The 23,029-nt window shown below is 43.4% G+C and overlaps 7 non-coding genes across 7 annotated transcripts; 4 read left to right on the top strand and 3 right to left on the bottom strand.

Moving 5' to 3' along the window:
* Window positions 1–460: 460 nt before the first annotated feature.
* Window positions 461–542, bottom strand: trnas-uga (transfer RNA serine (anticodon UGA)). The gene has a single exon. It is a non-coding gene; the product is annotated as a tRNA-Ser (tRNA).
* A 6,723-nt stretch (window positions 543–7,265) lies between these two features.
* On the bottom strand, window positions 7,266–7,337 carry trnae-uuc (transfer RNA glutamic acid (anticodon UUC)). Its single transcript has one exon. It is a non-coding gene; the product is annotated as a tRNA-Glu (tRNA).
* A 230-nt stretch (window positions 7,338–7,567) lies between these two features.
* trnaf-gaa (transfer RNA phenylalanine (anticodon GAA)) lies at window positions 7,568–7,640 on the top strand. The gene has a single exon. It is a non-coding gene; the product is annotated as a tRNA-Phe (tRNA).
* An 870-nt stretch (window positions 7,641–8,510) lies between these two features.
* Window positions 8,511–8,582, top strand: trnam-cau (transfer RNA methionine (anticodon CAU)). Its single transcript has one exon. It is a non-coding gene; the product is annotated as a tRNA-Met (tRNA).
* Window positions 8,583–9,159: 577 nt separating this feature from the next.
* trnal-uag (transfer RNA leucine (anticodon UAG)) lies at window positions 9,160–9,237 on the bottom strand. Its single transcript is given in 2 exon segments — window positions 9,160–9,194; window positions 9,200–9,237. It is a non-coding gene; the product is annotated as a tRNA-Leu (tRNA).
* A 390-nt stretch (window positions 9,238–9,627) lies between these two features.
* On the top strand, window positions 9,628–9,709 carry trnal-uaa (transfer RNA leucine (anticodon UAA)). Its single transcript has one exon. It is a non-coding gene; the product is annotated as a tRNA-Leu (tRNA).
* Window positions 9,710–22,320: 12,611 nt separating this feature from the next.
* Window positions 22,321–22,391, top strand: trnag-gcc (transfer RNA glycine (anticodon GCC)). Its single transcript has one exon. It is a non-coding gene; the product is annotated as a tRNA-Gly (tRNA).
* Window positions 22,392–23,029: the final 638 nt, after the last annotated feature.

The raw sequence follows: 23,029 nt of genomic DNA, 5'->3' as shown, positions 1-23,029 counted from the left end.
ATACTGATCTTAATTTGCACGTTCACAGTGTGATTATATATATGCTTCTATCTTCTATCTTGGCAGGTGACCGATTGTCTGTAAGTTTTAAAATATGTTGTTAGTTTTATTAACTTTTGGAAATGAATCACTTTATGCGTATTGTTTCTGGAGAGCTCACAGGGGTGCAGTATCTGCTCCAGCAGACCGGTCAGGTGCTGCAGGATGTGCACCCTGATTCACCTCCTCATTGAGGAGCATGATGTGGAGGATGACATGGAGGAAGATGATCCCACAGTGCTGGAGGTCCTTCATGCCCCCAGCACATCCACACTGGTGTCCAGCCAGTGTGCCTTCATCGTCCAGCCCTCTGCCCTCTGACAGTGAAGGCAGTAACTCCAACAGTTCATCCAATATGACCAGGACTGTGGCAGCAAAAAGAAGAAGCATGAAAGAAGCACATGTTGTGACAACAACAGACCGTTGTTGGCAGGATTTGAACCTGCGCGGGGAAACCCCAATGGATTTCAAGTCCATCGCCTTAACCACTCGGCCACAACAACCTCACATACCAACGCCAGCATTACTCAACATTTTCCAGCCTAGATAGTTTCCTCCTCAAAGGAAACTTCTTGTTGTGAGGAAGCACAGCTTCCAACTCTTTTTGAGGGAATTATACTGGAGATGACAAACCTGGAGGGGAAGCGTGTGTTTGGGGACATCTGAAGAGAATTGGACCTGGTAGACCTCCAAGTCTACCTTGGAGGTAATCCAGACAAACCAGGTTCAGTCCAAATAGTTCCAGTTTTGTTGTTGCTTCTGTCTGCAGAACTCAAAGAACCCATAACCCAGAGGTCGATGGATCGAAACCATCCTATGCTAACATCTTTTTAGCAACCGCTAGCTGTTCACTATCCAAAGTTTGTCGTATTTGAAGATGACATCATTACAATAGTAACAATGCCATACTGAAGCTGCACTAGCTGAAGAGGGAAGATCTTCAGTACAGTATTAACCTTGCTTGTTTTAACTCCCAGCAGTTTTCCTTAGTCGTGGAAGTGAAGCAAATTTCAAATGTTGTTTTAGTGCAGAGTACCCAGTCTGCCCCCTATGCTCACCACTACACCACCATTGCATGGAAATGACCAAAATCACAGCCCTTTTGTATGACTCTGAGTTTATTGAACCTCCTACCTGGAATACCCTGCAGGTGCAGGATAACATATTTATGTCATGGGGTCAATCACCTGTATTTTTCAGTAGAGAAAGGCATTTTCCCTGACTGACCATGGTGTCCATGGTGGACTGGGCTGACGTCGTTTCCACCCTGAGGCATGAGAGGTCTGAATGGAGCGCTGGGCTGTTGGACTGGTGCTCCAACCTGTGGCATCAGGGGAGGACGTGAACCTCCAGAAGGAAGGTTTGGTGACCCAGCACCACCGCTGGAGCTCCAGGAACCAGTGTAGGGGTACTTGTAGTCTGGACTGTCTGTAGTAGTCTGTAGAGGAGGATCAGGAGGAGCATCAACTCATGAAGCACTCTGAAGTCTGAATCCAGCGATCCGAGTTCAAATTAAACCTGAATCTTTCCAGTGAAGAAGTCTTTTGACGTAGAAATATTGCTACTCCGTCCAAGTATAAAGAATGACACAACAGGTGTCACTATTTTCCAGTTTAAATGCACAACAGCAGCATCCAGCTTCTCTGTCAGAGATTTGTGAAGTTCTGTCTCTGCATCAACACCATGAACCACAAAATTATCATTGCAAGAGTCTCTTGAACGGCTCTTTAATATGAACGATGGGAACCAAGTCACACTTTCAGGCCCCCCTCCTTTTTTTATTAGTGCCTCGTGTCACTCTGTGCCATCAAATAAAATTTTGGAAAGGATAACAAAAGTAAGACACAAAAGGTGAACTGTGATGGCAGGAATCATGGTGTGAACACAGTCTGGCAACTCTTCAGGGAAATACACAGAACAGTCTGTCTTTTCTGGACATGTTTGGTGTGTAGCACAACACAACTACACAGCTCAGCTACTTGTTGACTGACAAACACAACAGCAAGCTCTAACTCAGACAGCTACAATTATTCCTTTCTACATAAATCCTTCTCTTTGGGGTTGTCCTGCTCAGAAATTCAGTAAAAATTATGATGATTTGCTATTTTAAATAGATTTCTTCAAATCAGCTGCAACAACACAACCCTAATCCCTAATCACTGCAGTTAGCTGTCCTCTCATCATATGCTAACGGTCCTCATGAATTTAAGAGGATCGTTGTCTGTTCCTGATGGACTAAATGTGTTCTTCATTACAAACCATTACCAAGACCATTGAAACCGCCCGAACAAAGTAAACAGGCAGCTGTGGGAGTGGTTTCATTCAGGTAGAAGATAAATTCAGGTAGAAGCCTGAAAGGGAGTCCATTGGAACGATGACACAACTGGAAAGTTGCTGCAAAGCCTTATGAGGAGAAGATCCTAAGTGAGGTAAAAATGAAAGCTTAATGTGACTTAGCCAATTCAATTGGTCTCTTTTTCCACTTTCAGTGTGAATTGACAAAAACAACAGTAAGTCTTGGAGCCATGTTTTCTTCAGATCTAACTCGGATCACTCCAATCAGAGACACTCATGAAGTCTTTGTGCATAAGTGCTTCTCTTTGGGGTTGTCCTGGATGGAATTTGGACAAAAATTAATACATTTCGTCAGATCAGCTGAATTTGTCACCCACGTTTCCCCAACTGAAGCACAGACTTCTGTTCTGAGAGCAGTAAGTGCTATTTTTGGGGTAATGTTTGTGATTTCAGAGGTCAATCCCAAGTCAGCAAGTTTTTAATCAATGATATGGAGGGTGGGGGGTTAAGAAAGTAGTTAGAAAGTCACGAATGTTACCTTAAAGGGCGTATTGCAGGTTAAGGACCACATTGAATCAATGTTTAAAAAAATAATATAGGAAATGTTTTGATAAAGTGTCTCATACTGATAATATCCGTATATTTGCTGCACACAAACAGGACTGATGGTCTTTTGTCCCTCAGCTGAAAGGTGAACAAGGTAAAATGTCCACAGCAGAAGTCCTGTGGGGTTTTGTCACCGACAGACTCGCCGCCGCCTGCCGGGAGATCTTAGCGGCCGTGGACAGAATGGTAGCCGGATATGAGGAGGAGGCTTCGGGCTTCAGGCAGGAGATCGACCGGCAGAGGAGCCAGCTGGAGCTGCTGCAGCCCCGAGTCCTGATCCACAAAACGGGTCGGTTGTTTTTATGAGTGAGAAAGGCTGAGGACTGTATTTGGCAGATGTAGAATGAAGCAGCTGGAGGAATTACTGTGTTCATATTGTAGCTAATAAAGAGGATTCATTATTGAATCGTTTCCTCCAGATGTTCAGCAGCTGATGGTGAAAAAAGAGGTTCCTGCTGAGTTCACCTCCAGTCCGGATCCGGAGGATTCAGAGAGTCCAGTCCTTAAACAGGAACAGGAGGAGGACCAGGTACCAGGACTGGAGGAGACCAGGAACCCTGTGAGGCCGTTTCAGGTGAAGAGTGAGGATGAATGAACCGGCCAGGAGCTGTGATCCACAGAGTCCTCTTCAACCAGATCCAGATCCAGAGGAAGAGGTCTCAGACTCCTCTGATACTGAAATCAGTGAAGATTATCATGAAACCAGAGTGGCCCAGTCAGATGTGAAAATAGATTAAGGTGATGTAAATGTTAGAAGATGTGACAGCAGTGAAAAACCATTCAGCTGCCCTGAGTGTGGGAAAACATTTAAAAAAAAGTGGGATCTGAAGAGTCACATGGTAGTCCACACAGGGGAGAGACTGTTCTGCTGTGATGTTTGTGGGAAATTTTTTTTGCAGAAGGCCCATCTTAGGTCTCACATGGTAGTCCACACAGAAGAGAGACCCTTCAGCTGTGATGTTTGTGGGAAAAGGTTTAAACTACAGAACGCCCTTAAATCACACATGGTAATCCACACAGAAGAGAAACCCTTCAGCTGTGATATTTGTGGGAAAAGGTTTAAACAACAGAACGTCCTTAAATCACACATGGTAGTCCACACAGAAGAGAGACCCTTCAGCTGTGATATTTGTGGGAAAAGGTTTAAACAACAGAACGTCCTTAAATCACACATGGTAGTCCACACAGGAGAGAGACCCTTCAGCTGTGATATTTGTGGGAAAAGGTTTAAACAACAGAACGTCCTTAAATCACACATGGTAGTCCACACAGAAGAGAAACCCTTCAGCTGTGATGTTTGTGGGAAAAGGTTTAAACACGCAACCTTCTGATCTGGAGTCAGACGCGCTACCATTGCGCCACAGAGTCTCTCAGAAGCGCACAACTGTAGGAGTTGAAACGCATCAAAACATATTAAATGACCAAAATAAAGATTTGAAGAAGGAAATACACATAACAGTCTGTGTTTTTTGTCAATTTTTTGGAGGATTTTTTGCAGTTCCTCATCAGAGACTGGCAGCTGGACACATGTCAGGATGGCTCAGTGGTCTTTTGGAGCCCACTGAGAGACGTGCTGTGTTTAATCCACTTTCTCTTATCCAGCATACATCGACCAACAATGACTGCTAGAGTCAAATATCTTAACATCAGTTTGAACCAACATGAAACTAGCTGAGGTTTAAATAGTGTAACTACAGCTGCTGGTCATTAAGTCTCTGTGGGGCAATGAGCCAGTGTGTTTGGCTGCTAACTGAAAGGATGGTGGACAGGAACCTGCAGAGAGATGCTGAGGTTGTGAGTTCAAGCCTCAGCTGGAGCATCTGGCAATCTGTGGATTACTCCTGGAATGAACTGAATAAACTTTGCACCAGAGTGTAGCAAAGAAAAAAAAATCTGTGATGTGTTCACTCTGTTAATGAAGCTCCAAAGACAATCAGGGCCATGCCAGATAACTTTGAGTTCTGCCGACAGAAGAAAGAACCAAACTGGACCGGGAGCCAAATGTTTGTTGGATCAGGAATCCTGAAATGTCTCTCTTTTGTGCAGTCAGGATGTCCGAGCAATCTCAGACTGTCCATGTTTTACTTCAGAAGAGTCAGAGTCAGTCGCGATGGTACGTAGAAGTTGTTTTGCATGTTCCACAGATTGTGACTTAAGAAGCTGTGCTATTGACATCACAAAGAAATCTTTAACACCATGTGTTTTATTTTTCAGGCCGTCTCACTGGCAGATCATCTTGACGCAGTGTGCAACATCTACCCTTACAGAACATGGGGGCAGTTTTGAAGGTTGATTCCCAAGCAAGACGTTAAACCTATTCAGATCAGCCAAATCAGAAAAGCCAATTTAGATTATTTTATTTGTATCTTTAGTTCAGATGTAACAAAGCGCAACAATGCTGTCAATAAGGATCTTTCCCATTTGGGTTACTTGAAGTGATGGTGGCCACTGATGCAACACTCCGTAGCAGCACCACTCTGATGTACAGGGATGTATTTTGGATCTGAAAATACCCCCAACATATGTGGCTGACCATCATGACTCTTACCAAAGTTTCTTTAGCATATAATAAACTGTCACATTAATGTCCTGAATGTGCTGTGTGTAAATAATAAAAACGCCACAAATGTTCCATCAGTAACCATCAAAGGAGATGCTGATTCTGTGATGTCACAAAGGTTCTCATGACATCAAAGGGATGAAAGACTCCTCCCACTTTTTTGTCATGAACTCCACAGTCATCCACCGGGTTCAAATCCCGGACGAGCCCATCTGTTGCCTTTCAGTCAACAAGGGTGCTAACTGTTACACTATGGAGCTGTGTGAGGTTTGCTGTCTGGTAGTTTTGTGGCTCATGCTGTGCTGAGGAGAAGGGATATTGGTGATTGACTGCTTTTCACAGGAGACAAACTTTGGTAGGAGTCATGATGGTCAGCCACTTACTTTGCAATATTTTCAGATCCTCTGTACATCTTGGTACTTCTTTGTACTACTTTTGTGGTGCTGACATAACATGATGTTCTATCTGTCACCATCTTTACTGGTCCATGATTATGATGCATATAATGATCTTCATTTGCACGTGCACAGCGTGATTATATATATTTTTATCTTGGCAGGTGACCAATTGTCTGCTAGTTCACGATGTCCTTAAAGGCAGATATTTAGGAAAATTCTAGCAGGAGTAGCAGGCTGCAACGGGAAAAGTTCCAGTCAGACCTCTCGCACCCGAAGCGAGAATCATACCCCTAGACCAACGAGCCATTGACAGCAGGACATTTATGGCATTTAAAATGTAGTCAAACGTTTTCTGAGCATTGATCATACACTACAACATTTAGTATCCTTCCTAACCTATTCTCGCTTCTTGGAGATATTAAATATCTGTCCCAGTGGCCTAATGGAACTAACTGCTTATAAATGTCTCACTGGATCAAAAGCTTTGAGCTACGATAGGCTATGTAATTATTTAAGATTGAACATCTTACATTACTGACATCTGATATCTGACATTACTGTTGGGGGGGTGTGTGACTTCATCACCAGAAATTAAAATGTCTAACATCGATAAAACCGTAGCAGCACAAATAAGAATTAGATTATATTATATATTATATCGAAGATTATATCAGGATCTGACCTTTTCCTGTTCCATCAGTAACCATCAAAGGAGATGCTGATTCTGTGATGTCACAAAGGTTCTAATGACATCACAAAGATCAAAGGCTCCTCCCATTTTTTTCTCATCACAGTCAGCCTTTTCAGACCCAGGTAGGTTTGGAGGTCCACCAGGTCCAATTCTCTCCAGATGTCCCCAAACACACACTTCCCCTCTAGGTTTGTCATCTCCAGTATAATTCCCTTGATGGCCCTGCGTTCAATCCCCGTCATTTTCAGCGTTGATAATGAAGCACAGGAAGTACTTATCTTGTGCAACACCCTGATCTCTCAATTATCCACTCAGCATAGTCATCCTACCAAAAATTAAATGAATTCTAATCTTTATTTTCATCATTTCATATGTTTTGCTGCGTTTCAACTCCTTAACACTTTGAGCTACAGAAAGAACAAGAGCAGTCGTGCCAAAAAAGCATTTCAAAATAAAAGCCATTTTAGATTATTTTATTTGTATCTTGAGCTCAGATGTAGCAAAGTGCAGCAATGCTGTCGATAAGGATCTTTCAACAGGTTTCAATGATCATTCAATATGGACCTAAAGTCAGAAGTTCACAAATTGAACCCGGGCCTCTGGCATGGGAGGTGAGAATTCTACCACTGAACCACCAATGCTGACTGCTCAGCCAAACCCATGTAATCCAAGAGCATTCCCATACCGGGAGTCGAACCCGGGCCGCCTGGGTGAAAACCAGGAATCCTGACCGCTAGACCATATGGGACATGTATACTTAGCAGAAAGCAGTGAAAGATGATACCAACACCAGGTGGGCTGAAATGAGAAACATCATAGTCAAACAGTTTGTGTTTACATGTGAAAATAATCAGTTTAGCAGGGGGCACCCGGATTTGAAGTAGGGACCTCTTGATCTGCAGTCAAATGCTCTACCACTGAGCTAAAGATTTTGTGTTTTACCTGTCACAGAACATCCAGTATAAATGGAGCCATCGAGCTGAAATAGCTGAGTTGGGAGAGCGTTAGACTGAAGATCTAAAGGTCCCTGGTTCAATCCCGGGTTTTGGCATCTGACGTGGTACCTGAGTGAGGTTAATTTTCTTGTGGCAGGTCGAACGATCCTTCTGCAGCTGGCGTTCAGGTCGCAGTCTCCCCTGGAGGCGTGGGTTCAAATCCCACTTCTGACAGAAACTGCTTTTCTTTCACACCTACCGCAGCAAGGTGTGTTTGGGGACAAAGGTACTTTGGTCGACTTTTGGCCGCCCACACTAAAATTCCTTTCACATCTGCATGAGACTACACCTGCTGGGTTCCATGGTGTCTGGTGTCTGGACTCTGAATCCAGCGATCCGAGTTCAAATCTCGGTGGAATCTGAATCTTACCAGTGAAAACACTGAAAGTCCTGATGCTTAGCTGCTTAAAGTGTCTGTCTTGTAAACAGGACATCCTGCATCCAAACCCAGCAGAGCTTTGCTAGGGTTTGGATGTAAATCAGATTTACTTACTGCTCTCAGAACACAAGTCTGTGCTTCAGTTCGGGAAATGTTGATGACAAATTCACTCACTCAGCTGATCTGAAGAAATCTATCAAAACTGGTTTTAATACCATCCAGGACAACCGCAAAGAGAAGCACTTGTACAAAATGAAGTCGTCTGTGTTTCATAATTGAAATGATCAGTATTGTATTCTAAGAAGATGTTGTTGTCTTTGTCAGTCAGCAATGCCCCAACAAGTAGCACTTACTGAATTCAACAGTCAAGTCAGTGCTCAAGTTAAGGTAACATTTGTGACTTTTAAATTACTTCCTTATCCCCCACCCCCCATATCACTGATAATATCTGCTGTCCTGGTGATTGAAGAAAGGAAGGAATGGCATTCCTCCGAAGATTCCGCAGTGATGGGATTCGAGTTTATATGCTGCAGCTTAGCTAGCTATGAGCAGAGTGGCGCAGCGGAAGCGTGCTGGGCCCATAACCCAGAGGTCGATGGATCGAAACCATCCTCTGCTAATGGTGTTTTAGCAACAGCTAGGTGTTCATTATCCAAAGTTTGTCGTACCATAGGTGCTTCAACAAGATACCAACTTTCTTCCAAAAGCTCAATCAGCTGCTCCAGGTGAGGCTTGAACTCACAACCTCGGCATCACTCCGCAGGTTACTGTCATATAAGTACCACGCGCACCACACTTTTAGTTCCTCTTTTGGGGGAGAACTGCAACACTGCAACAGTGTTTCTGCAAACAAGGCGAGAGAGGAAGCCTGACAAAAAATTTTTGATCATGTAAACTGATATAGACGATATAATGTATCATTAAATAACTTTAATTCCCTCCCTAACATTGTCTCACAATGAAGAATACATGGAAATCACTTAGATTAGGCAGAAGGCATCCATCTGAATCAAACGCGAGAGAGTGTGACGTATGCGTTGGGAGAGCAACCAAGAACAACCATGGAAGCATTTAAAAAGAGAGCCAAATTTGATTGTTTCAGTTGTATCTTCAGCTCAGTCCCCACTTTGGAAACTCAAAGCGACAGTAGCTGTTAGAGTCCTATCACATATCACAGAATGCACAGCTTTGACTACTGGCAGTGGTGGGATTCGAACCCACGCCTCCGAAGAGGCGCCTAAATCCAGCGCCTTGGACCGCTCGGCCACACTACCATACATTTGTATAGAATAAGAACTAAGTAAAGGTTCTCTGACTTAAACAGGTTCATTTCAATGTTGTTGAGAGATGTGAATTTGAAGCCTTCACTGTGGGACTTTGGAGAAGTGGATGGTGAACAGAACATCCAGCATTAAGGGGCACATCCAGCCAAAATAGCTCAGTTTTAAATGTTCTGAGGGGGAGAACTTTTCAGTCATCAAAAATCTCACACAGAGCTTTGATAATACACTACAACATTTCACTACAACATTTCACTACAACATTTCGCGTCCACAGGGGTAGGGGTATGATTCTCGCTTTGGGTGTGAGAGGTCCCAGGTTCAAATCCTTTGATGGTGACTGATGGAACAGGAAAAGGTCAGATGGGAGCGTTGCTGTGCGTGGTTGTTGTGGCTGAGTGGTTAAGGTGATGGACTTAAAATTCATTGGGGTTTCCCTGCACAGGTTCAAATCCTGCCAGCAACGATTGGTTGTTGCCTTATGCTTCTTTAAATTAATCTCTTCAGTTCTGCTGCAGTCCTGGTCATATGGGATGCCCTGTTGGAGTTTCTATCTTCACTCCAACCACAACTCCACAACTCCTGGCAACTCCACTCGCAAACGCCCTGAACCCATAACCTTCTTGTTGTGAAGAAGCATTGCAGCTAATGTCAAAAAGTATTTATTTCCTTTAAGAAATGTATGGCTCTATGATCTATGATAAGCTGCTGATGTAGTTGGACTAAAGATAACTCAGATGTTACTGAATCGTCTGTAGCTCCGTCAGTGGAGCATCAGAAAGCTGCTAAAGCTGCTGAACTATCAAGGGGATGTAGCTCAGTGGGAGAGCGCATGGTTCAATCCCCGGCATCTCCAGCATGGAACACAGGAAGTACTTATCTTGTCTAAAACTTAGATTTTTACAATGAGAGCAGAGGGGTATCTGATGAAGGAAGCTCAACAGAGCCAGGCTTTGTTTGGGTGAGCTGGCTCGACAAAGACGAAAGCTCCAACCAGAGATAACGAGTATCACGATGGTGGTTATCAACTTGGTTTGTCCACCCAGGCTTTCCTCAGCAGGCTCTGTTCCCGTTCACGTAACAATGGCTGTTTACAGGGACCTTTAGATTTTCAGTCCAACATTCTCCCAACTGAGCCATTTCGGGTGGAAGAGTTTGTTTCACAGAACACATTGTCAGGAGGGACACGTCACAGGCTCCAGCGGCGCAATCGATCAGTAACCTGCAGAGTGACGAACTTTTAGGCCATCAAAGATTGCGCTTTGCCTACATCTGAGCTAAAGATACATAATAATCTAGAGAATTCTACCACTGAACCACCAATGCTGACTGCACAGCCAAACCCACCTCCAATATGATGGTAATGCAGATGAGGATCTCGGTCCAGAGATGGGAACATTTGATGGGGGTCACGTGATGTTTCTCTTTCCTGCTCCTCGTTAGTATAGTGGACAGTATCTCTGCCTGTCACGCAGAAGACTGAGGAATCATCAGGTGATGTATCATAGACAGCAGCTCGTCAGACTCACACATCCCTTCAAACTACCAATGCACCGATATGAAATTGTTACCTTTATCAATATCTGTTTTCATGCAAACTGAAGTTTTGAATGGGTTAGGGTTAGGGTTATCTTCCTTTATTTTCAAAACAAATTTTTTAGCAACTTCTACAGCTTGGAGCAAATGTTAAAATTAAAGTACGTTTATGTACGTTGTATGACGTGTTCATCTACTCAGTGGGCTATTGAATGAGATGACGTTAAAACATTTTGTTTACTTTGTTGAATAGCTTAAGTCAATTTAAAAAAATTCAATCAAAATCAAAGTGAGGTAAATCATAGCCCTGCAAAATATCCCTTACCTTTTTGAATGATGTTTTCGTATTTCATTTTTAACTGCTTCCAAGTACGCTTCTGCCCTGATGGACTGCACCTAAATGAAAATTTGATTTTATTCCCATTTATATTTATAACTGTAAACTACGATCTCTTAAAGGTAAATGTAAAATCAATCGAAGAGTACATCCAAACTTAAACATTGACTCAGGTAGTAATTTCTTCTCATGCTGTTTCTCCTTTGCTGCTGCAGCTGTTACATTTACAGTGAAACATGTGCTCATCCTCTCCAACTCCCCTGGGTTGAAATAACTGGATCTTTTTTTTCTCGGTTGTCATGGTGACAGGGCTCCATTGATGATGGCTTTTTATAGAGGTTGTGCACGCGTGCAACTCAAGGTGAACATAATCAGTTGATTAAACAAACTAAAATCAGCTGTTCTGGAAATGGATACTCAGAGTTTCCCATCTCAGAGTTCAGAGATAGACTCGTTGAATGAGTTCGTTAAAACTCCTACCTGGAATACCCCCCAGGTGCATGATAACAGGACCTCCTGTTTACTAGGTAGGCACTTTGACCAACTAAGCCACAGCACCACAAAAGCAGTACCAAGATGCACAGAGGATCTGAAAGTAAGTGGCTGACCATCATGACTCCTACCAAAGTTTGTCTCCTGTGAAAAGCAGTCAATCAACAATATCCCTTCTCCTCAGCACAGCATGAGCCACAAAACTACCATTGCTCTTGCTTCAGTTGCCAAGATACCGCAACTAACAACCAGACTGCAGACATCCATCATACCCCTAGACCAACGAGCCATGTGGACTATGGAGGTCATGACAAAAAAGTGGGAGGAGTCTTTGATCTCTGTGATGTCATTAGAACCTTTGTGACATCACAGAATCAGCATCTCCTTTGCTGGACAAGCCCAGCTGTTGCCTTGCAGTCGTCAGGGGAGCTAACCCTTATGATATGGAGCTGTGTGAGGTTGACTGGTTGTGTTATTTGTAGTATCTTGTAAAGTGAAGCAACAGTAACTTTGTGGCTCATGCTGTGCTGTGGAGAAGGGAAATTGGTGTTTTAGTTGTTGCAGGAGCGCAGAAGCTGTCTGGTTAGCTAAAGCTGTTAAAACTGCTAAAGCTGTCACACCACACGTAGCTCAGGGGTAGCGTGCATGCTTTGCATGTATGAGGCCCCGGGTTCAATCCCCGGCATCTCCAGCGTTGATAATGAAGCATGTTGTCAGGAGAGACATGTCACAGGCTCCAGTGGAGCGGTAATTGAGGGATCAGAGTGTTGGAGAGCAGAACTCTTTCCTGTGCCTCAGATGCACTGTTTGCTTCTGAGTTCATCAATAATAATCAACAAATGAACAATCAATAATCTTCTCAGCTGTTCTGAATGGTGACAATGAGGCAGTTTACATCTGAATCACATGTGATTTTGGAAAGATTTTTCTTTTCTTTTAATTAACAGAAACAATGTCACAACAAATAACAACAGGCGCTTTGACAAACTAAGCCACAGCACCACACTGCTGTACAGTGATGTATTTTGTCCAACGCTCTCCCAACTGAGCTATTTCGGCTGGCTGACCACATTAATGCAGGATGTTCTGTTCACCATCTACTTCTCCAAAGTCCCACAGTGAAGGATTCAAATGCACATCTCTCACAGTGTTATCATGCCAAGAGAAAGAACTGACTGATTCTGACAACTGGACCATGGCCCAGTGACCACGTGGCCTAATGGACAAGGCGTCTGACTTTGGATCGGAAGACGTGATTGGGAAGTTGTGTATTACAGGTTATACCATATTTAATGGTTCTGGTGAAACTAATTGCCAACATCCAACCTATCCTCTGCTATTCTAACACACTGAACGTCTCTTCATTTAGCTGGAAAATGTCAGGAGTTTTTCAGCAGCACTGATTTACAGGAAAACATGCAGAATGGCAGGTTGGTTTTCATTGACAAGAAACAAACTGGCAGATACAAAGGTATCTGGCAGGACCATGATTGCCTTTTGAGCTTCATTAACAGAGTGCACTCTACTGTGGAGGTCATGACAAAAAAGTGGGAGGAGTCACTTAACTGCACAGTCTTCTTGTCTCTCATTGGAACAGCCTGAAGTTTTGTGGAGGTGAAACCAAACCAGATACCATCCACAAGACATTTTCAGTGCCCAGTTTTATTTTCACTGCAGTTACTCATGTTAACCACTCTGAGACAGTTTTAACAGCTAAAGAGTTTAAAATAAAAACTTTAGTGTTCATTTAAGAGCAGTTAAAACAGACCAGGAACACTAAAATAAGGGGCAACATCTGTGGCGCAGTCGGTCAGTCCTCCGCTCTACCAATTGAGCTATCGAAGGGAGCTGCTGGCGCTCAGCGGATTCAGTAACAGCTGAGTTTTCTTTAGTCCAACAACTGCTGTCCATTCATCCCACAGGGAGCCACAGGCTTTAGAGGTTTCAGTGCTAACCCCTTTATTGTCAAAAAATCATATTCCCATTTTATGAAGATTTTTCATTCACAAAAGGTTAGATCAGGTGTGGGATTTGAACCCACGCCTCCATTCAGAGACCAGAATACCCTTCAGCAGAGGCAGTAGTTTAACTTAAGTCTGGCGCCTGAGACCACTCGGCCATCCTGACATGTGCCCAGCTGCTGCTCTCTGATGTGGTTCGACTCCCGGTATGGGAATTTACTTTACAACAACAGACCTACCACAAGCATGCCTCACCTGCTCTAAGACTCTTCACGACTTTTTAAGGATGTTCTCTGTTCTTGTTGTGAATGAAGATGAAGTTACGTCAAGTACGTATGTATAACGTACATAGGTACGTACTTGTATGTACTTAATAAAATTAATAAATCTCTTAATAAAATTATTTTGACTTTTATTTTGAGAGCAGGAAGAAGGATATCCAATACATTAAGTTGGGGAGTCTGGGGTTCATAACCCAAAGATAAAGTTAAATGAATCATATCCAGAATGAAGAGCTCAATTAAGAATAACATTTCCTTTAAACGTCTGACATCACAAATCATCTGACATTACTGTTTGATAAATGTGGTGACAACATGTTTTATGTCTTAAAGGTCCTGCAGCTCTTCCAACTGAGCTACTCAGGCTTCTGATTGGGGCGTATTTCAGATGAAATGATCTGGCCTCTAAAAAGAGCCGATCTCTGAATGTGCTCCTGCTGCTGGCTCTCTCTCAGCTGATCCCAGCTGATCCGCTCCGAGGCTGACAACCAAATGTACCTCATGTAAGTCAAGCGATGAAATGAGTTCATCCTCTCATCTGAACTTTATCTGGGGAGATGAAAATAAACGAATCACGTTTGATTTTAGTTCAATTTAACGCCACTTATTTGTCCAATAAGAGCTGATTTGTGTTTCACTTCATTAGTTTCATTCGTTCGCGAGAAGAGTCATGTGCGTCTTTGTGCGCATGCGCTCATCCATCCGAATCAAACGCGAGATGTGACGTATGCGGTGGTGTCGCGTGGGAGAGGATGAAAGACAGGAAATGGCTTTGATCTCCAGTGACGTCACGCAGTCTGGTTGTGTGTTGGCTGTGTGTCTCTTGTGAGTCCCTCTGCTGTCTGCTATGTGGATCTTCGGTTCATATCTCCTGGTTGCTGTGAAGCCCCGCCTCTGTGTTGGGAGGCTCCGCCTCCACCTGTGGGGAGGCTATAAAAGCCAGACTCCCTCAGCTGATGCTCTCTCTCCTGGACGGCCTGGATCCTGTTTGGTTTGAGTATCTTATTTTGACACACACGGCTTTCAATATCCAACATTTTCATCTCACACTGATGACTGACTTCACACCTCACACTTCTTTATTGGTTTTGTGTTTGTTTGTTATGATGTAGTGTACAACAATTTGTTTTTTGAGCTATCAGTGTGGCCCTCCCTTCTTTGTTGTGGCCTAAATTAGCGGGTCATTTTCTCTGTGTAGGTGTGTGTTGTGTTAGATTTTCTTTGTGAAGTGTAGAAATGTTTGGGCTGGTAGTTTTGCTGTTTTATAATGCTGCTTTAATGAAGTGTGGAGGGGAGGAGAATTCAGAGTTCAGTAGTTTTCAGTCAGCAGTTGTTTGGTGCTGTGGAGTGAATTGTTTGTAGTTGCAGGTCGCTGCATGTGCTCAGACAGTGTTTGGCTGTAGGAGGGTTTTTTTTTTTTTTTTTTTTGGCTGGAGCATCTGTTTGTTCCCCCAAAAAGGCCGTAGCAGCAGTTCCTCATAAGGAGGGACTGTTAGCTTTGTTGCAGGGCTGTTTGTTGTTTTTGTATGCTGTCCGTGTGGTTAGCAGCAGTTGTCTCGGGGGCACCTTCTGTAGCGTTGGCTGGGGCAGTTAGCCGTCCACAATGCAAGCGGGTTTTAGGTGCGTAAGTACCCACCACCAGTACGCATACGAAGACTAGGGTGGAGTTAGGCAGTTTAGGGGGGAGGCTCCTTTCTCTATAAATCCTCTCTATGGCTGTTCACTGTCTGAGTCACTGCAGGGTCTCTGTTGCCTCAGTTGATATTGCAGACAGAATTTTGGTTGTACTTTTTTTTTTTTTTTTTTTTTTTTTTTTTTCCTCCTCTTTCTCTTCTGTCAGCAGGATGTCTTGTGACCATAGTAATCAGCTGAGTTGAGGAATTGGCAGTCAGTGAGCATCTTCTGACCTGAGCAGTGTAAAGATTTTGATATGGCTCTGTCAGAGACTTGTGAGAAGCTGTCAGCGGAGCAGTATGTGCAGTTTAAAGGGGAGAAGCTCAAACTGGAAAGGGAAAGGCTGCAGTTTCAGATGGAGCTGCAGGCAGAGAAGCTGGATCTGGAAAGGGAAAAGTAAAAGTTGGGGGAGGTGGAGTGTTAACTCATTGACAGCAATCATGTGTCAGTGTAATACCTTTCACTCTGAGCACTACTTTTTTTTTTTTTTTTTTTTTTTTGGTGGTTGTTGGCTTGATAAGAATAATTTTTAGGACCCGCAGCTACAAATTCCTGTAAGCTGTCTCCTCTAATTCCTCAGTCAGATCTCTCAGGTAGTTACCCAGAGGCAGTGTGTTTGTCCCTTTCCCGTGATATAAATGAGGCTGTCTCCCAAAATAAAGAACTCTGTCCTGCGTAGACTGAAAATAACTGTACACTTTTAGGCTGTTGTGAAGCAGCCACAAAGACATTATCTATTTTTTTTTTTTTTTTTTTTTTCCCCCATCTCCACCCACCTGTGCTCCCTCATGACAACTGGTGTTACGCCGTGCACCGACCGTAACCTCTTTATTCTCCTCATGGTGTTAGAGCAGAGCTCAAATGTTGTCCCCGTTAGAGGAGAGCGTTCTTGAGGCTGAAAACACACAGGTGTGATTTAAAAACAACCCAGATACTCCCAGACCTACTTAAAGCTTCCTACTTCAGCGAACTGTCTACAAAGTCGTTTCCCAGCTGCTTTTCACTAGCGTTGGTGTTAGAAACCCATTCTAAACACTGTATGCTGCCGTGTGAATAAGATTAATAAGATGTTCAGGAGGAGGAATGGCTAAGGTTCTGGGCCTGAGAAAATTGGTGAGAAATACTTTCATGCAGGCCGAGGCTGTGGTCGACCTGCTGAAAGGATCCCTGCCTGTTTCCTGGATGTAACCGTTTCAGGAAACAAGCCTCAGAGAGAATGTCCACATTGTTTTGGCAGTAAAACAGCTTCTTTTTCAAAGTTAAAGACTCTGCCCCTCACTGTTTCGTACCACGCATTAAACTCACTCTTACCTGCAGCTGCAATGAGCTATGATTGATGATTATGTGCTATGAAGGTTTTCTTATAAGAGGCCGTTCTGAAATGTCTGACAAATTCTAACGCGCATGTCACACCTGAAACTACACCGGCGTTTCCCCCCCCTCCTGAATCTCTAACAGGTGTACAGCCCTGTCTATGGCATTCAAACACTCTGTGTGTGAAACAACCGGTGGAGAAGGTGAATCAACCTGAGAGAAATGAGGAGAGACGGGGGGCTCAGTCGCAGAGTCATTTTCAAAGGTCAATTCGTTTATTATGGAACGAAGATCGTTTACAACGTTGGTCAGAGTTTCAGGGCGATTCAACTCCTCTATAGCGAGGTTTATGGCTAGGAAAGGGTCCTCTGAAAAACTCCTACATTCAGCATTCTCTTTTTGCTCCATGTCAAACCTCATACGCCAGTTCATACAACCTGTCGAGAAATCTATCCAGGTGTCTGTACGGTATCCTTCTGCAGTTTGGCGAAGGCGATCTAATTCTTCTTCTTGTTGACCTATAGGAGGAGCTCCTTCTCCGAAAGGAGGGGGATCTTGCTCTCCTGAATGGGGACCTGCTTTTTCTGGAGCGCGAATTCCTCCTCCTCTCCTTCCTAAAGTCTGAAAATATAAATAAAATTATTTCCCACGGAGCTATACACGGTTGATTGTTTTTTTACTCCCTCTTTGTAAAGAAATTAATTTTTAAATACATACTCAATATGCTCCTTTCACTCCAACAAAACACGTCCTCCCTCTTTGACCATCAACCTCAAAATGAATTTGCTGCCATTTTACTCGACCCTGCCCTCGAATGATCTAATTGGTTGTGACCTCTTTGCCTGGGTGTGGAAAACAAAGGGGGAGGGGTTAGGGGCGGGAAAAACGATCTCATTTGTCGAGAGGGGCGGGGTTAACTAAGATCAAAGGACCTGTCAAAATTTGACGAGAAGGTGTACATATTACACTCTCTGGAGAAATCCTTTGAAAGTAAAAATGGTCACCTGGACCTGTTTGTCCGCTTCCTTCATGGTCTCTCTCTGCAGTCCAACCAGAGACTCTTAGGAGGTCTGCTGGGTCAGACAGAAACCAAACCAAAGACCATCCAGAGAGCCATCAATAAACTGAAGAAGATGAGGATGAAAATCTCTCTTGACAGAAGCATCAACATCTTCCACTGTCTGATGGAGCTGAACTCACTCAGTTCATCAGGAGATCCTGAAGTCAGAGACCAGATCAGAGGAGAAACTCTCCCTGATCCACTGCTCAGCTCTGGCCTACATGCTACAGATGTCAGAGGACATTTTGGATTTGTTAGACTCGAAGAAGTACAACACATCAGAGGAGGGACGACGGAGACTGATCCCAGCTGTGATGAACTGCAGGAAGGCTCGGTGAGTCCACTCTCATTCTCATCCATCCTTCTGATGTGTTTAAATCAAATCTGATTCAGATGGTGTTTCACTGTCAGCTGTTTGTTTTTAGATGGTTCAAATGCTGCCAGAGATAAATATTCACTTAGTTGTGTTTCTAGTGGAAATACTAAAGACTGATGACATCAGCAGGTATCAGTGACTAATCTTCAGCTTCACTGTTCACTGATCTCAAATCAGTGAAAATTAAATCAGTAGACAGTCAAATGTTTTCAGGTCCACATGGCCTCATGGTCCCTCAGAGGAGACAGACCTGGATCAGGTCCCTGACAGACTGAGGACCTGATGGAAGACCAACTGACCACATTTTGTCTCTTCACCTGAAAAAATAATGAAAACTCTGACAGTGTGAGACAGAGATGGAAGTCTTGGCGTCTTTAGTCTTCAAACCCTCCAGATGAATATGTAGTGTCCTGTGTCAGTGACATATTGTGTAAGATGTGTCATCACAGACTTGTTGGTTGTGGGCTCTCAGAGACTGAGTCTGATGTCGTGGCCTCAGCTCTAAAGTCCAACCCCTCCCATCTGAGAGACCTGGACCTGAGTCAGAACCACATACAGGATTCAGGACTGAAGCTGGTGTGTGCTGGACTGGAGAGTCCAAACTGTGGACTGGAGACTCTGAGGTCAGTTCACTGACTGGACCTGCTGTAGCTTGAATGTTGTGTTGTTTTTTGGATGATGTGTGCAGAGACATGATGATGACCCACAATAACATTGAGGACATTTCTGATTGATTATTAATGATTTGATCTTCATTTTTTATTCTTCACTCAGGTTGGAGAGCTGCATTTTCTCAGATCAGCTGTTCTTCTCTGGTCTCAGCTCTGAAGTCCAACCCCTCCCATCTCAGAGAACTGGACCTGAATCAGAACAACCTGAAGGATTCAGGACTGAAGGATCTGTGTGGTTTTCTGGAGAGTCCTCACTGTAGACTGGAGACTCTGAGGTCAGACTCATGTTTTATTTCTGCTCTCAGATTAATATGATGTCACAGTTGTGGTGACTCTGACGTGCAGACAGGTTTGCATTTATGAGGGAAAATCCTCTTCAGGTTTTTGACATTTAAATTGAAAGGTTTGAAAGTAACTTTGGAAAAAATATTTTCAATCATTTAAAAATGACATTTTAATATAAATTCATATTCACAATGTTGACAGTTTTGAGTCAGTTGGGCTGAACCTTCAGCTCTGAACAGATGATGAAACATTGGACACTTTGAAGCAGGAACTTTGTCTCCAAAAGTCACAACTTTTGTTCTTTACTCAGGTTGATGAACTGCAGTTTGTCAGAGATCAGCTGTTCTTCTCTGGTCTCAGCTCTGAAGTCCAACCCCTCCCATCTCAGAGAACTGGACCTGAGTGAGAACAGCCTGAAGGATCCAGACCTGAAGGATCTTACTGATCTTGTGAAGAGTCCAAACTTCAGACTGGAGACTCTGAGGTCAGTAGAGTTGGACTCAGTTCATGTTCCTTTCAGTGATATTGTTTAAATCCAGTATCAGAGCAAAGACTCAGTGTTTCCTGTGAACCTTCAAATTCTCAGTTAGGCTGTGAGAGGTAAACAGAAACAGAAAGACAGAGAGAAAACAGTCAGCCAATCAGATCAGTCAGAGGACTGGTGTGATCATCTCAGTTTAAATGGACCTTCAGTAAATCATCAGTAAAGTGATGAACCTTCATGACTCAGCTCTTTATCTCCACTGTGGACTCAGAGAAATGTGCTGAGTCAGCAGACTTGAGGTCTGTGAGTTTCCAGCTCAGTGTGTTCACTCCAACACATTAACATGAGCTGAGAGGAAGCAGCTGCTGCACATCTGGACTGAACAGGACTGAAGTCCCTGCAGGTCTTTATGATGGATCTGCATCACTGACTGACAGCTGATGGACAGAGTCAGGAAACACTGATGGATCTGCTCTCTTCTTCTCTACACAGGTGGCAGTGAAGAGGAAGGTGTGTGTTGACGGAGGATCAGCTGCTTCCTGATGATCCAGATGTTGCAGCAGCAGCTTGTCCAGACTCTGGACCATGTTCCTGGGAGGTGGAGAGGAGAGCTTCATCCAGCAGAGACTGACAGAGGAATCAGAACTGGTCTGAGAACAGAGTCCAGTCCACCATGATCCCAGAGACTCCTCAAGTCCTCCTCTCCTCTCAGCCAGCTCCTCCAAACTCCACCTGGGGTTTAGGTTCAGCTTCTTCTGGACCCTTTGGGCTGCTTTGGGAACATTTCTTGAAGCATTTTTGTTGATATAAAATATTTTCTTGTGAAACATGTGAGTGTCAGTCCACACTGATTAAACTTTTAAATTGGCCCTTTCTTCCCTTCATAAAACGTAAATATATTTTGGTTTTTTTTATCTCAAATAATCCTTATTTTTCATTTTTATTCAAATTTTTTCGTTTTAACATATTGCAAAAAATGTCTTGTGTAAATAAATAACATGATACTGAAAGAGCAAAACACAGGACACTGCAGCAGTTTATCTACTGAAAGGCCAATTTTTATTTAGTGTCCTAAATGACCTTTGTACAACAAACAACATCCTGTTTTAATCTGAGTGGATGGTGATGTGGCCGAAGTGGGGATATTGTCTTGTTTATTTTTATATTTTAATGTGTAAAGCACTTTGTGCAACATTATTAGTTTGAAAAGTGCTGTATCAATAAAGTTTAATTGATTGATATTGTAACATACAGTCCAGTAATGTGTGTTACTGCTGTGTTCTCATATCAAGCTCATGTTCACCTTCTTTCTTTCACAGGGAGAACATGAAAGAAGCTGAAGCTGAACTCAGCCTTCCAACTTTAGTGCTCCGTGTCACAGACTGATCCATTTTCTGACGTTATAGTCCACACCAGGCTGCAGCCTCTCTGTGTGACACTTTGTTCATCATTATTTTCACACTTTAGTTCCTGCTTCTTTTCATTTAGGCTCCATGTAGGCTGTTCATGATGACTTTGTTTGTGTGTGGCTGTTTTCTTCTGAATGTGGGATCTCTGTCTGAATGAAAGTTTCACAATCACTGCCTCAGACTGCATTCAGAAGGAATTGTTGAAGTCATAGAAGCTGAAGAGTTGATGATCAGAGGCTGACAGCTAAAGGAAGCTAGAATGCACACTGCTCTCTGACAGAGTCGGCCTCCCTCCACATTTAGGAGGCTTTTTCACTTCTTACAACAGCTGACAAAGGGCTCATCTGGGATTTGAACCCCGGACCTGTCACACCCTGAGCCAGAATCATCCTGATTGTTCCTGGAATGGTTTGGTTAGTCAGAGTGTGTCTGTGTGTGTTCTTGTCTCTCTGAGTGGTTGGAAATGAAAATGGAGATCGGTAGAAGCAGATGACTCTGAGGATGAATGAATGTTTCACTGACAACATCAACAACCGTTTACTCACCTCTCTGAGGCTGTGTGACGTCACTGGAGATCAAAGGCATTTCCTGTCATTCATCGCTCTCCCACGCGACACCAACTCAAACGTCACACTCGCATTAGATTCAGCCGGAACGGCGCATGCGCACGAAGAAGCTCACACTTGTCTCGGGAACGAATGAAGTGAAACACAAATCAGCTGTTATGAGACAAATAGGTGGCGTTAAATTGAACTAAAACCAAATCTGTTGGTTTGTTCCTCCTTTTACTTATCAAAATGCGCCTTTTCCTGCTTTCGCTCATTTTTGGAATCACCGACTGATTGAAGCGTCGCACCTCGTCCACTGTGTGTGTGTGTGTGTGTGTGTGTGTGTGTGTGTGTGCGTGTGTGTGTGTGTGCTCTCTCTGTTGGTCTGAGCTGTCAGTTCATTTAAATACTTTGTTGGATCTGTCTGTCTGTATCATGTCAGAAACTCTGAAACACTCTGAATTTCTTTAAAACACGGTGGATTTACTGACATGAGAGTGTCCAGCAGTCCATGATGGATTATTATAGAAAGATATCAGCTTGGATGTAAATACATTGTTGCATATTAATACAGAAATTAGAATAATCATCTGTGAAAGACTGCTGATACCTGGAGATTCATGACGTCATTGTGAAAGTCTTTCAATAAGCATTGGTGGTTCAGTGGTAGAATTCTCGCCTGCCACGCGGGAGGCCCGGGTTCGATTCCCGGCCAATGCAGAGTAACTCTTTATCAACATCCAGGTGTTAGAAACACAGTGCTGCTTGGAAAATACCCTGATAGACTCCAACACACTGTGACTTTGTGAAACAACCAGTGGAGCCCCCTGGTGGTCAGTAGAAGTGCAGCCCCTCTGAGCTGGTGGCAGACCAAGGCTTCAGTCTGCACACATCTTCCACATGTGATGGCACACACACTGTGTATTGTGGCAACATCCGTCCCCTCAGAGAGAATCTGCTCTTTAACCCTCCTGTCGTTTTCACCCCCCGCCCCTTACTTTAGTGTTCCTGCTCTGTTTGATACGGTGGCCGGTAAGTGCAAAACTAAATTACAAAGTGCCAAACACTTCGTCAAACAAATGTACATGTTGGGAAACATTTTTACATTTTATTAACCAAAATTACATAAGAAAAATACTTTTACCACGGATAAAACAAATTTACATTTTAGAAAACAAATTCACAAATTGCGAAACAAATTTCCAAACGACAGAATCTTCCGGAAGGGGAATGTACCAAATGCCGGAAGTGATCCAGAAGAAGATTGTGAGCTCAAAAAGTTTGTATCAGTTTGTGTGCCGGGAAAACTTTGCAGGCATAGATTAAATTATGTTTTGGCCGTTTTGTGGAAACAACTT

Source organism: Echeneis naucrates, chromosome 2, assembly GCF_900963305.1.
Source record: "Echeneis naucrates chromosome 2, fEcheNa1.1, whole genome shotgun sequence".
In the NCBI taxonomy this organism is placed as follows: domain Eukaryota; kingdom Metazoa; phylum Chordata; class Actinopteri; order Carangiformes; family Echeneidae; genus Echeneis; species Echeneis naucrates.
This window is presented reverse-complemented; position numbering and strand designations above follow the sequence as displayed.